Source organism: Molossus molossus, unplaced genomic scaffold (genome assembly GCF_014108415.1).
Source record: "Molossus molossus isolate mMolMol1 unplaced genomic scaffold, mMolMol1.p scaffold_m16_p_19, whole genome shotgun sequence".
NCBI lineage: Eukaryota > Metazoa > Chordata > Mammalia > Chiroptera > Molossidae > Molossus > Molossus molossus.
Genome location: NW_023425354.1, coordinates 18,891,610 through 18,901,632, shown reverse-complemented (window position 1 = coordinate 18,901,632; position 10,023 = coordinate 18,891,610). Strand labels below are relative to the sequence as shown.

General features: G+C 40.0%; 1 pseudogene; it reads left to right on the top strand.

The window, feature by feature from the left end:
• Nucleotides 1–434: 434 nt before the first annotated feature.
• LOC118634069 lies at nucleotides 435–6,745 on the top strand (annotated as a pseudogene).
• The last annotated feature ends 3,278 nt before the right edge of the window (nucleotides 6,746–10,023 follow it).

Genomic DNA, 10,023 nt, shown 5'->3' with positions numbered 1-10,023 from the left:
ACTTCTTTGGTTAAGTTTATTCCTATGTATCTTAATTTTTTGTGCTGCAATGGTAAATGGGATTTTATTTTTTTTATCCTCACCTAAGGATATGGATATATATATATATATATATATATATATATGTATATATATATGTATATATATATGTATATATATATGTATATATATATATGTATATATATTTACATTTATCTTCAGATAGAGTGGGAGGGAGAGCCAAAGGAAGAGAGAGAGAAACATCAAAGTGAGAGAGACACATCAATTGGTTGCCACCCGCACAGCCCCAACCAGGGCTGGGGATGAACTACAATTGAGGTACTTAAGGCCCTTAGTGGAAATTGAACCCGGGACTCCCCAGTCTGCAGGCTGACACTCTAGCCACTGAGCCAAACCAACCAAGACTGGGATTTTTTTTTTTAGATTCTCTTTTTGGGAGTTCATTTTTGGTGTATAAGAATGCTGTCGATTTCTTGATGTTAATTTTGTATCCTGCTACCTTGCCAAATTTGTGTATTAAATCTAGTAGATTTTTGATGTAGTTTTTAGGAAGGTTGTAATTTCTTCCTTGATCTCCTTCATAACCCACTCATTGTTTAACAACATGGTATTTAGCCTCCATCTATTTAAATGGTTTTGCATGTTTTTGCTGTAATTGATTTCTGGTTTCATGCCCTTGTGATCTCAGAAGATGCCTGATATGATTTCAATCTTCTTGAACTCATAGAGACTTAGTTTGTGTCCTAACATGTGGTTTATCTTTGAGAATGTCCCATGTGCACTTGAGAAGAATGTGAATTCTGCAGTTTTGGTGTGTAATTCTCTGTAGATATCTATTAAATCCATTTGATCTTCTGCATCATTTAGAGTCTCTGTATCCTCGTTAATTTTTTGTCTAGAGGATATATTCAGTGATGTCAATGGTATGTCTCCTGCTATGATTGTATTGCTGTCGATTTCTCCTTTGAAGTCCTCCAGAAGTTTTTAAATATATTTTGGTGCTCCTATGTTGGGTGCATATATGTTTACCAAGGTTGTATCTTCCTGTTGGATAGATCCTTTCAATATTGTGTAGTGGCCTTCTTTGTATCTACTTATGGCCTTTATTTTGAGGTGTATTGTATTGGATATGAGTATTGCTACCCCAGCTCTTTTTTCCTTTCCATTTGCTTGGAAGAATTTTTTCCATCTCTTCACTTTCAACCTATGTGAATCTTTTGTTGGGGGTGGGTCTCTTGTAAACAGATAAGATATATATATATATATATATATATATATATATATATATATATGAGTCATGCTTTCTAATCCAACCAGCTAAGTTGTGTCTTTTGATCAGAGTGTTCAATCCATTTACATTTAAGGTTATTATTGATATGTACTTACTGTCATTTTTGTTTATTGTTTATTTTTCTTCCTATTTCTTCTACTAATTACAGAAGTCCTATCAACATTTCTTGCTGTGCTGGTTTGTTGCTAATATATTCCCTCAGCCCTTTTTGTCTGGGAAGCTCTTTATTTCACCTTCTATTTTGAATGATAGCCTTGCTGGATAGAGTAGTCTTGGATTCAGATCCTTGTGTTTCATCACCTTGATTACTTTATGCCATTTCCTTAAGGTCTGTAGTATTTGTGTTGAGAAGTCAGCCAACAGCCTTATGGGAGTTCCTTTGTAGGTAACCTGTTGCTTATCTCTTGCTGCCTTTAGGATTCTCTCTTTGTCTTTAATTTTTGGCATTTTAATTATTATGTGTCTTGGTGTGGGCCTGTTTGGGTTCTTCTTACTTGGGGCTCTCTGTGCTTCTTGTATTTGTATGCTTTTTTCCTGTACCAAGGTAGGGAAGTTTTCTGTCACTATTTCTGAAAATATATTCTCTAACACTTGCTCCTTTTCTTCTTTTTCTGGAACTCCTATGATGCAGATGTTGTTAATATTTCATATTGTCCCACAGTTCTGTTAGGCTGATTTCCTGTTTTTTAATTGTATTTTTATTTTTTTATTTTTTTATCTCTGATTGGGCAATCTTTTCTACCCTGTCTTCTAATTCACTGATATGATCCTCGGCCTCCTCTACTCTGCTGATTATTCCTTCCAATGTGTTCATTTCTGCTATGTCATTTTTCATTTACACTTGGTTGGTTTTCAATGCTTCTATATCTTTACTCATGCTGTTGAGCTTCATCATGATCATTACTCTGAAATCTCCCTCTGATGTCTTGCTGAATTCCCTTTCATTTATTTCATCATCTGTCCAGTTATCTTGTATTTTAGCTTGGGATTTGTTTCTTTGTTTCACCATTTTGGCTATCTCAGTGGGTTTTGGAGCCTGCCAAATTTTCCCTGTGGATGTTGGTGTTCTGCTGTTTGTGGCTCCCTCTGCTGGGTTTGGATGAGTGTGGCAGGACACACATTAAACACCACTGTCAAGTCTTACTTTCCTGGGTAGATTTGCAAGCCCAGGAAAGGTTCAGTTATCCTCTAGCTTTTTTCCTGGAGGCTATTATTCTCAGTTACTTGATGAGCCTTGGGTTGTAGCCCTCAGATGAATGAAAAAAATCTCTCAGGTGTTCAGGTAAAGAGGTTTTCCAGAGGGTGGGGCAGATACTTGCTTGCTGTTAATGAGCCTCAATTATCATTTCTCTGGCCTGGGTGGTGTTAAATTCCTGAGGAAGGGGCTGTTGCTTCTCACTGAGGCTCTGGGAAGGGGCTCTTCGAGCAAGATGGCTACTGTCCTGTGAGGGAGTGACTCAGCAAAAAAAACCTCCCACTGCTGTCCTAACACTCCCAGTTTTCCAAGCTCCCAAGTCTCTCCACACAGTTCCAGTCCAGTCTGCCCTCCCTCTTCTAGAGCCCAAGGTGAGTGGCTGTAGGTAATTTAGTGCTCTGTCCCAGCCCTGTGCACTGTGGAGCCGGCTTGGGATTTTAATCCTGAGGGAGCTCACAGCTAAAACAGCTGCTGTCCATGGGCTCACAGCCTGCCCTCTTGCACCTGTGCAGTTCCTACCAGGCTCGATTTCATGTCCTCTTTCTGACCATGATTATATGGGTACTCTCCAGCTGCTTTTCTGTTAGTTTTTCCGATGATTTGTCTTTATTGTAGTTGTAATTCCAGTTTGGCCCAGGGAGATGGTCTGTGTAGCTTCCATTCACTCTACCGCCATTTTGGAATCTTTGGTATTTGTCTTTTTTTTATTTTTTTATCCTCACCCGAGGACATTTTTCCATTTTTTACTCAGATAGAGCGGGAAGGAGAGAGAGGGAGAGAGAGAAACATCGATGTGAAAGGGACACATCGAGTGGCCGCCACCCACACAACCCAACCAGGGCCGGGGACAAACTGCAGCCAAGGTATATGCCCTTAGCGGGAACCGAACCCGGGTCTCTGTGGACCGCAGGCTGACGCTCTAACCGCTGTGCCAAACTGGCCAGGGCTGGTATTTGTCTTTTAATATTAATGTGTAGAAATACTTTTTAGTGTATGGATATTTATTCTTTTCTTCCAGATATAGAGCAGATATTTTTCTTCGCTAGAAAGTTTCTTTTCATTTTATTTATGTTTTTTTTTTTTTTTAATTTGAGACATTATCTAGCCATCATGCTCATGTATTACTTCAATGATAATAAAATGAATCCTACAAAACACTCTGCACCCCCATTCATTTTAATATATTTATATTTCATACTCTGCTAAAATGTGCAGGAATGAAAGATTTTGCAACATAGCAATACAAACAACTAAAGAAACTAAGTTAGATACTTTTGTTTCTAAAATCTCTTGGCCATTTTTCCAGAATGTGCTCCAGCTTTGTAGCAAACACCTTTTGTTACCTTGGCTTCCCAAAGCCAATGTGCCAGACTCACTCATAAAACTCACAAACAGATTTCAAGATTTAAAAAAAATATATGTGTTTATTGATTTTTTTTTAGGGAGAGGGGAAGGGAAAGAGAGATAGAAGCATTGATGTGAGAGAGAAACATCAATCGGCTGCCTCCTGCATACCCCCTATTGGGGATCAGCCAGCAACCCGGCATGTGCCCTGACCAGAAATCCAATCAGGAATTCTCAGTCCATGGGACTATGCTCAACACTGAGCCACACCAGCTGGGCTCAAGATTTTTTTTTTCTCAAACAAAGGCAAATTGAGCCTAAAAGAAATTCAGGTTCTAGTTGTTAGAATTATACAACCTCAAGTCTGAATTCCTCCTACTTGCCTTCCCACCTGTGGTAATCCACACTGTATGCCACCCCTGAAATCTGTTTTCCACAAATGACAATTTCATTCCATAAACTTCTGCTCAAGAAGTTTACTGTCAAATCTAATCCACTATTCCTCAATATGGACACTTTTATTTTACTGATCTTTAAACTATTTTCTACTAACCTTCAGTCCCTATCATTTCTGAATTTTTACCATTTCATTGTCTTTCCAGTCTTTTTTCTATTTAGCCTTAACCTCTACAGAAATCCTGCCTCAGTATCTCCAGCCCACAACTGACCTATTTCATTCTAGACCATCTTTTGGTGTGTCATATAGTTCAATACTTCTTTATTCTCTCTTGCTTTCTAATTTCACAATCAATGAGTATATAATTTTGCTTTAGAAATATAATAGTTTTTGGTCTTCTCATAACCTCCACCTCTTTCTGTTAACTCTTTATTTTCTAACGAGTACTAGGCTTCAAATATATCTTCATTTCACATATCATGATTACAAACAATAATTTAAGTATATGTATAGGAAAAATAAAAAAATTTTGATAGTGATGTATTCATGTAAACATTTTTGTCTGCAAGAAGTAAGTTCATTACATAATCAAAAACATTATACAAGGCCGGTTACTGACAGATGGGGAGTACAGCGGTCCTCTGCAGTCCCCACGAGTCCTGAGAGCAGTCTCAGCTGCTGCTGGCCACTTGTGTTTCCAGAAGATTCAGGAAAACCCACCAGGAACCGAAAGTGCTGAAACCAATTGATGTCCAAGTTATACCTTAGATGTGCAGCTGAAGTTCGCCATCCAGTCAACTATGACAGGAAAACAGCTTTTTTGATCAGGTGGTTAAAACTATCAGCCTTTGGGAAATGTGGTACTTTGGCCTCCAATTAACAGATAATAAGGATTTCCTACCTGATTGAAACTTGATAAAAAGGTATCGGTCCAGGAGGCCAGGAAGGAAAGTCCTCTCCAGTTCAGGTTCAGGGCCAAGTTCTACCCTGAAGATGTGTCTGAAGACTTTATCAAGGGAATCACCCAGAAGCTTTTCTTCCTCTGAGTGAAGGAGGGCATACTTAGTGATGAGATTTACTGCCTTCCTGAGACCACGATGCTCCTCAGCTCCTACACAGTGCAAGGCAAGTTTGGAGACTATAATAAAGAAATGCACAAGCCTGGGTACCCTACTTCTAAAAGTTGATCCCCCAGAGAGTCGTGGACCAGCACAAGTCCACCAGGAACCAGTGGAAGGACCTGATCCAAGTGCAACAAAAGTAGCATCATGGGATGCTCAAAGACAGTGCTATGTTGGACTACCTGAAGATTGCCCAAAACCTGGAAATGTATGGAATCAACTATTTTGAGATAAAAATTTTAAAAAGGACCTTTGGCTTGGAGTGGATACCCTTGGCCTAAATATTTATGAGATGATAAGTTGATCCCAAAGATTGGCTTGTCGTGGAGAGAAACCAAGAACATCTCTTGCAATGACAAAAAGCTGGTCATTAAGTCCATCTACAGGAAGGCATTTGAATTGGTGTTCTCCTTGTCCCTCGCCAGCGCATCAACAAGGGGATCCTGCAGCTTTGCTTGGGGAACCAAGAAGTGTACATGTGCCGCAGGAAGCCTGACACCACAGAGGTGCGACAGATGAAGACCCAAGCCTGGGAGGAGAAGCACCAGAAGCAGCTGGAGCGGCAGCAGCCAGAAAATCGAGAAACCATGGAGAGAAAGAGCAGATGATGTGGGAGAAGGAGTAGGCGATACTCAGGCTCATGGACTATGAACAGACCACCAAGAAGGCCAATAAAGAATTCTCAAATCAGAGTCAGAGAGCCCTACAGCTGGAGGAGAGGAAGCAGGTGCAGGAGGAGGCTGACAGCCTGAAGGCCGACCGCGTGGTGGCGCTGTGCGCCAAGGAGGAGCTGGAGAGTCAGACAGTGGATCAGACAAAGAGCCAGGAGCAGCTGGCTGCGGAGCTCGTGGAGTACACTGCGAAGAGCCCTCCTGGAGGAGATTTGTAGGCGCAAGGAGGTCGAGGAGTGGTAGCACAGGGTCAAGGAAACCCAGGGTGACCTGGTGAAGACCAAGGAGCAGCAGCACCTGGGGTTGAGAGCACCCCTGCCCCCGCCGCCCCGCCCCCACCCGTGTACCAGCTGGTGGGCTGCCACGTCTGGGAGAGCCTGCAGGAGGAGGTCACAGAGTACACCGGCTACAGCACCAAGCTGTCCAGCGAGGGCATCCTGGAGGACTGCAAGGAGGAGAAGAGATCACTGAGGCCCAGAAGAACCTGCACATCTGATGACTGTCTAGTGACTCTGTCTAGCCAGTCGAGAACAAAAGGAGGCACATCATCCACAATGAGAATAGGTAAGAAGCAAGACCGGGACAAGTACAAGACACTGGCAGCTGCTGCAGGGCAACACCAAGCAGCACATGTAGGAGGAGTTCCAGGCCATGTGCAGGCCAGGTCGGGACTGGGAGGACGGATCCTCCAGTGTGGCTCCGCCAAGGGTCACAAGCAGACTCTGAAACTTGTATTTGTTGTTCTCTAAATCTATACCCTTCCTCATACTCCATCCAGTTCCATTAAAAAGAGAGTAGCTATTTCAGTGGGAATATTCTGGGGCTGGGACCAATGGAAGCTTCCCTGGTTATTTTTCCCATTTGTATTATAGTATCAAACGGGCCTGATGATGATGATGATTCCTGTCTTGTGCTTGGAGCAGGGCTGATTGAATTAAGGAAAGAGACGTCTGAGTACCAAACTCCATGCTGGCATGTGTGATACAAGATTCAGTACAATTAAAGAAAACCACATCGTGGCTTCTATTCTGTGCCATTCTTGATTCTGTATTTGAAATTAGCTCAAATCGATTGATTTGTACTTGATTTCTATGAAGGTTGCATTGTTTCAGAGGGGTGAAAAATGAGTTTAAAGCACTGTTAACACATGTGCACAGAGTGATTTCCTGCATTAAGTGACACATTCTGTGCTCATTCAGGATAAACATAGGGGAACACTCCCTCTTGAATCAACTTTTCTTGTTTTGTGTTTTTTATTTTAACAGAACACCACACTGTTGGGTTTACACACCTAATGATCAACTATAGAATATAGTATTTATATATAAGCTATAATATGGGTTTGTAACATTAGTTTTAGAAAGGGAAAGTTTTGTTGTATTTTGTTACCTTTTACAGGATAATAAAAGTACATATTAAAAACCAAAAACCAAACAAAAAACATTAAGCAAAAGTAGTTTTCTTTTAAACACACACACACTTCAGTGCATTATTTGACATCCCTTCTGACTAGATCGCAGTATAAATTGAGGAAATAGTGCATAGTTGATAATAAAAATAACATTTTCTACAGCTGATTCAAAAATGAAATATAATCCAACAGAGTGGTATAAGTTATTTCAATTGTCAGAACTTTGAATGAATGACAATGCATAGGATTTTAATGCCATAACAGGAGCAAATGTTCAACCATTCAAAAACACCCAGTTTCTTTCTTTCTTCCTTTTTTTTTGGTATGTGCCCCTAGTGGGAACCGAACCCAGGACTCTCTGGTCTGCAAGCCTACGCTCCAACTGCTGAGCCAAACCAGCCAGAGCAACACCCTATTTGTTACATCAGATTCAACCCTTTGTGACAGCAATCGCCTAAAGTGACCAATCTGTGACTTCTTTCTCTAGTGAAAGGTGATTAAAGGGGTAATCTCTCTCTCCCCCTCTCCCTTCTTCTTTCTCTAAAAATCAATAAAGAAAAAAAAAATGGTAGTAGCAAACTAACTCTGTGACCATCTGGAATTTGATAACAGACTGAGCCAGATCTGACATTGTTTCAGGTCTAAAGGTAGAAGAGGAATACTACAGGTCATACTAACACATAGATTACTTGTGACTTCTAGTCATATATCAACAGAACTTCACAGTTTTGATCACCTATTCTCACTGAGGTTATCATAAGTTGGGGGTCAACACAACATAGGAATGGTTCCTTTGGACCAAAAGACCTAACTTTTTCTTTCTATCCAGTGACCATTCAGACCACTGTAGCAAAACAGAAATAAAGAAAGTGAATTCTGTTGCCGTCTCTCTGCCTGCCTGGATCGGTGCAACGCAATGAAACTACAAGCACATGCTGCTTGGAGTGAGGGGGAGATTTGCAAGGTAGCAAATGCTCCAGTTCTCTGGACGCAGTCCCATTTATTTGCAGATTGGTACCCCCAGGTCACAAGTGCTTTTAAGTAAATTATATTCTTGCATACACCCTAGGTTTGTCTAGCTTTGTCTCTTGCTTTTTACGGGAAGAGACCTTGAAGCCAAAAGATAATAAACCCTTATTCACATGCAAATGAAGTACCCAGTACACCTGGGCCAGCGCCCCGCCCTCCCCCCCCAGCTAGGATTCCGAGAATGCATAACAGGAGGTTGAGAATGCTTAACACAAAGTAAAAAACACACACACAAAAAAACACACGCGCATCTTCCACCCTTCCAACCCCACATTCTATGTCTTGCTGCGACAGACACAGAGATGTATATGCCTATAGTAATAGAAATACACATGTGCCATATCATATATCTCTAATCCTGTAGACCTTGACATATGTTCCACTTTCAAAATTCCTAAGTCCTTGCCTAATTAGAATTCACATAATCACAAAATATTTTGAAAATGTGGGAAGGTTTATTTTACAATATGTATGGTTATATTAATTCAAGACATTTGTCTTGCTTTGTAATAGTTCCATAAAATGAAGTTCTAAGTATATGCTTCATCATATTTTGAAATGTGAAACCATTCTACCATTCAATTATAATCATCTTCTACCTTCCGAGAATATCACAATGCTAAAAAGAAAGTTAAATTATGGTTAAAAAAATAGTATATATCTGCTAAAAATTTACATGAGATGAAAATACCCTGATGAGTAAACAAACAATCCTGTAGTACCATGATTTGTTTTCTCATGAGGTCTGTGATGCTTCCTTGTCACCACGTATTCAGCAATAATGGATACTTCAGGAAGAGCCCTGTGTGACATCTGGGCTGGAACATTTAAAATTTTTTATTACATATCTTATTTTTAATACCTCTTTTTAAAAAATGTTTTTATTGGTTTCAGAGAGAGAAAAGGAGAGGGAAATAAAGACAGAAACATCAACATGAAAGCAAAACATTTTTGGTTGCCTCTTGCTCACCCCCTACAGGGGTGAAGCCCCCTACCTGGCATGTGCCCTGACCAGGAATCAAACTAGCAATCTTTCAATGCAAGTGTCAGTGCCCAACCCACTGAGCCACACCAGCCAGAGCTATTGTACATCTTTATAAAAAATTATTTTCTTCCAACTACAGTTGACATACAATAATATATTCCTTTCAGTGATTAGACATTATATAACTTAAGTGATCATTCCAATAAATCTTGCACCCATCTGACACCATACATAGTTATTAGAATATTACTAACTACATTCCCTATGCTGTACTTTACATACACATGCCTATTGTCTATCAATTTGTACTTCTTAATCCCTTCACTTTTCACCCATTCCCCAACCCCCCTCTAATCTGGCAAATGTCAAAATGCTTTCTATATCTATGGATGTTTCTGTTGTGCTTGTTCATTCATTTTGTTTTTTAGATTTCACTGTTGATGTATATATATTTATTGCAATTTTATTATTCATATTTTTAACCTTTTTTTTCCTTCTTTTCAAAGACCATTTTTACATTTTATATAATACTGGTTTGGTGGTGATGAACTCCTTTAGCTTTTTTCTTGTGGGAAGCTC